The 5,015-nt window shown below is 45.2% G+C and overlaps 1 long non-coding RNA gene across 1 annotated transcript; it reads left to right on the top strand.

The window, feature by feature from the left end:
- The first annotated feature begins 1,294 nt into the window (after nucleotides 1-1,294).
- Nucleotides 1,295-3,150, top strand: LOC147363657 (uncharacterized). Its single transcript, XR_015137348.1, has 2 exons — nucleotides 1,295-1,887; nucleotides 2,663-3,150. It is a non-coding gene; the product is annotated as an uncharacterized LOC147363657 (long non-coding RNA).
- The last annotated feature ends 1,865 nt before the right edge of the window (nucleotides 3,151-5,015 follow it).

Genomic DNA, 5,015 nt, shown 5'->3' with positions numbered 1-5,015 from the left:
CGCAACTAAGACCCAGTGCTGCCAAATAAAATGAGTAAATAGTAGGAGAAAAAAGATGAGGATCAGCAGCAGCAGCTGACACCAGAAATGTAAGTTCTTTTAAAAATTTATAATTATAAATTTATAATTTATAAATTAATTTATAATTGCTCTACAATGCTATGTGTTTCTGCTGTACAACAAAGTGAGTCAGCTCTATGAACACATATATCCACTCCCTCTTGAGCCTCCCACCCCCACCTCCATCCACCCTCGAGGTCATCACAGAGCACCAAGCTGAGCTCTCTGCGCTCTTCAGCAGCTTCCCGCTAGCTGGCTGTGTTACACCTGGGAGTGTATATATGTCCGTGCTGCGCTCTCACTCGACCCCTCCGTGTCCACAAGTCTGTTTTCGACATCTGTTTCTCTGTTCCTTCCCTGCAAAGAGTTCATCAGTACCATTTTTCTAGATTTCATTTATGTATATTAGTACACGATGTTTCTTTGTATGACAGACTCTGGGTTCATCCACATCACTGCAAATGACTCCATTCAGTCCTTTTTATGGCTGTATATTTCCATTATATGTATGTATTACATCTTCTTTATTCATTCATCTGTCTATGGACATTGGGGTTGCTTCCACGTCCTGGCTATTTTAAATAATGCTGCTACGAACATGTGGGGTGCATGTGTCTTTTTGAATTATGATTTTCTCAGGGTGTATGTCCAGGAGGGGGATTCCTAGGTCATATTGTAGTTTTATTCCTCTTTTCTTAAGGAACCTCCGTAGGTTCTTCTTAGTGGCTGTGTTAATCAGCAGTCTCCCAGGACCACCTGAATCTGAACTGACCCTCTGAATGCTAACCAGACTTCCAGGTGATTCACACGCCCCCCCCCCGCCCAGAGTTTGAGAACCACTGCTCTACTGTATTAACTAATAAGAAAGTCAGTCACAGGTGCCTGGGAGACTTGGTGAGAGTAATTTCACTGGTGTTACAGCCTGGTTAGGCAAATTTTTTTTAAATTTTAACAAACGTGTTCGGAATTTTTTATTGGGAAATTTCCAATGTTTTATTTTCTTTTGCATGTTTTGAGTTTTTTCCCCTTCTATACAGTAGTTGATCACAGATTCATATTTTGTTTCACCCTGTTCTGTATGATTTGGGGAGTTTTGTTTTTATCTACTTTGAAACACTTCCATATATACGTACATCCACCTACATCACTGATAATTGATTCGCTGCCCTCGGGTCTGAAAGGGAGGAGTGAAAACAGCAAAGCAGAGTGGAGATGGGTGGATCTCAGCTCTGAATGGCAGCCTGAGAAAGCACCTAGACACCTAAAGTTGTTTCTTCCAGAAAGTTCCAAGACACTGTCTGGGGTATATTTCTAATTATTTGCACTTGTCGTCATGTGAAGTAATTGGATATGTGTCCTTTTCATCTAAAGTGGGCCAACAGCATAACCTTAATTGTTGTACTTCTGGTGTGCTAATAAGGAGGAGGGCTGCTAGGAACTAGGTCTTCCCCTGACTTTGCTGTCAGATCCCCAAGTATTTCATTTCATTTGATGGGGAGAATTGGAGCGTATCACTCTGGTTTGCTGTCATTAGGGGAAATCTGTGGTGGAGGTTCAAGTGAGAAGAGACTACGGTAGACCTCCAGGCACAGATCCAGGATGCTGTGGACTTGGACCCCGACCCACCCCCAACCCAAGTAAAGCGAATGCCGCAGTGAAGCAAGTCACACAAATCTTTCCGTCTTCCAGTGCATGTAAAAGTGATTGGAGGGAGGGACTTCCCTGGTGGTCCAGTGGCTAAGATTTGGCTTTCCCAATGCAGGTGGCTGGGTTTGATCCCTGACCAGGAAACTAAATTCTGCATGCTTCAACTAAGACCCAACACAGGTATGGGGAGGGAGGTGGGAGGGGGGTTCAGGATGGGGAACATGTCTACACCCGTGGCAGATTCATGTTGATGTATGGCAAAACCAATACAATAGTGTAAAGTAGCCTCCAATTAAAATAAATTTATATTAAAAAAAGATTTAAAGATTATTGATACATTGACACTACACTGCAGTCTGTTCAGTGTGCACTGGCATTATGTCTAAGAAGACAATGTGTATACCTTAATTATAAACACTTTATTGCTGAAAACTGCTAACCATCACCCGAGCCTTCATCGAGTCATGATCTTTCTGCTGGCAGAGGGTCTTGCCTTGATGTGACGGCTGCCGCCTGACCAGGGTGGTAGTTGCTGTCAGTGTAATAGCAGAAATAAAATCTCGCTGAAAGTAAACAATCAGCCTCCTTAACCAGAAGCTGAACAAAGTATTAGTTTGTGCACTTGCTCATTTTTCCCATCTGCTGGGTCAGAGGAACCAAATGGACAAAACAGAACATGTTTCACACTTTTCCTGCTAATGACTGTTGACATTCAGTGCCCATGACTTTGGGCCTCAGGCAACAAATGAACTGACAACAGCTCAAGGCACGGAAGCGCTGTGTTCTATACCTCCACAGGTTTCATTAGCGAAGACTCGTTGCCTTGTGGAAAGTTTTCTAGAATATTCTACCTTATGCGGTTGTCCAGGGACATTAGGTAGAAAAGAGTTTGAACAGGAGAGACACACCTGGGTTTTGGTTCTGACTCCACCTCTGTCCATCCCTGGTGGCTCAGACAGGAAAGACTCTGCCTGCAATGTAGGAGACCCGAATTCAACCCCTGGATTGGGAAGATCCCCTGGAGACGGGAATGGCTACCCACTCCAGTATTCTTGCCTGGAGAATTCGATGGACAGAAGAGCCTGGTGGGCTACAGTTCAGGCAGTCAAGAAAGAGTCGGACATGACTAAGTGACTAACATCGTCACGTTTTTTCCACCTCAATCTAACTGTCTGACATTTGCAGGTCGCTTACCCCCACCCAGCCCACCCCCACCATCTTGAGCCTCCATTTCCTCTTTTGTTAGCAGGAAGGAAAGTACACAATTGTTCTTCCCAATCCTGCGATGCTGCGATTCTGTGCTTCTCTTCCTTCGTGTGCCTTTTCCCATCTTTTTTCTCTTATACTGAACTTGACACCCGCATACTGGATGCTGTTACCATAATTACCCAATCACAGAGTGCCCCGTGATGGAGAATAAAGTCGCTACTATCTATGCTAAAACTGTTTGGTTATTTTGGAGGGAGGGCGGGTAAGAGCTCCATGCGTGAAGCTCTAATTACAGTAATATAGTACATTAGATTATAGCTCTCTTTTGCCCTATTTTATTGATGATCATAGCTCAGGAAATCCAAGCCAAGATTTTTATTTCCATGCTCACATTCTCTAGATCCCAGGCGTCCAAGAAAAGGCCAGCTCTTGAAATGAGAAAAGCTGGACTGAAGTTGTGGCTCCCAGTTGAGGGAGGAGCAGGGAACGGGGCGGGGGCCCTGCATGGCTCTCACCAGTGAAATGCACCTTCCAGTGCCAGCCTGGGCACCCACCCTCTGTATCCTTGGCTCAAGGTCCCCTGGCTGTGCCCCTCACTCAAGCCCATGTCGAGGGGCAACATGAAGGTGTCTACCTAGAGTGTACTTTTTTCTTAAATACATTTGCAGAAGAAATGTTGTTCAGTCGCTAAGTTGTGTCCAACTCTTTGTGACCCCATGGAGTGTAGCACGCCAGGCTCCTCTGTTCTCCAGTCTCCCAGAGTCTGCTCAAATTAATGTCCATTGAGTCAGTGATGCCATTTAACCATCACAACCTCTGCTGCCCCCTTCTCCTTTTGCCTCCCATCTTCCCCAGCATCAGGGTCTTATTACTAGAGACATATTAATACATCTTTTGTTACCCAAACGTTATCGACCAGAGTGTTTCATTGTTCACTTCCATAATAAATCTCCAGCCGCAGGCGTTAGTTTCTGCAAAAATCCCTCAGTAAAAAATGTGTTAAAAAAAATACTCAACCTTATAATGGAGTAGAATGCAAGACTTGCATAAATATTTCACATGAGATAGAATGCTTAAGGGCTTCCCAGGTGGCTCAGTGGGTAAAGAATCCACCTGCAATGCAGGAGACTCAGGAGACATGGGTTCATTTCCTGGTTTGAGAGGATCCCCTGGAGGAGGGCATGGCAACCCACTCCAGTATTCTTGCCTGAAGAATCCCATGGACAGAGTAGCCTGGCAGGCTATAGTCCATGGGGTCACAAAGAATTGAACACGACTGAAGTGTTTGAGCATGCACGCACACAGGATGCTTAAAAGAAACGTCTAGCAGATAGAGGCTAATTTGGGGTCTCTCCCCAGATCCTTACTCATATTCTACTGTTCAGGGCACTTTGGTGGAAATCATTGAAAATGCTAACCAGTAACATTTATGGAGTGCTGTGAGTGGTTCTAAGCATTTGAATGTGATTCTCTGGAGGTTTTATACTTATCCCCATTTTTCAGAGGAGGAATCTGAGATACAAAGAGAAGTTCAATAATTTTCCAGAGTTCACAGAGCTTGTAAGTGGCAGGGCTAAGACTTAACCCCACCAACTTCTCCCTTCCCTTACTCCTCATGCTGCCAACAGCCCCCTTACGGAGAAAGCAGCTGCACCCCAAAGGATGAACTGTCCACATCACGGTCATGACAGGTGGATCTAATGAAGGGTGGGGAACCTTGCCCTAGACAGTCTGCACAACTGACCTCAAGACAAATATGGTGAACGCATCTCTAAAGAATCTTCCTGGACCTTCAGAACAGCCAGACACAGAGCAGAATCTCCCGATGAAGGTGCACTTTCTAGAAGTAGCAGATGCTTCTCTGCATACCCCCTGCTTCCGGATGAAGCCAGCTCTGGTCTCTCATTGCTGATGGGCCTGCTCTCCTCCCTGGACCACTGAGCCAAGAAGGCCTGAAGAGACCCTGCAAGGAGTACACATTCTGTCCTGTGAAATGGATTGAGGAATGTGCTCAGAGAAAGATGAGTAAAAGGCTATGTGTGAATGTCAGTGTGGAGAAGCCATCGGTTCTGCCTTGGGTGATCGAGGAAGGTTCCCTC

This window comes from Bos grunniens, chromosome 11 (assembly GCF_055505025.1).
Source record: "Bos grunniens cultivar Pamir isolate PY7600 chromosome 11, Bosgru_T2T1.0, whole genome shotgun sequence".
Lineage (NCBI taxonomy): Eukaryota > Metazoa > Chordata > Mammalia > Artiodactyla > Bovidae > Bos > Bos grunniens.
This window is presented reverse-complemented; position numbering and strand designations above follow the sequence as displayed.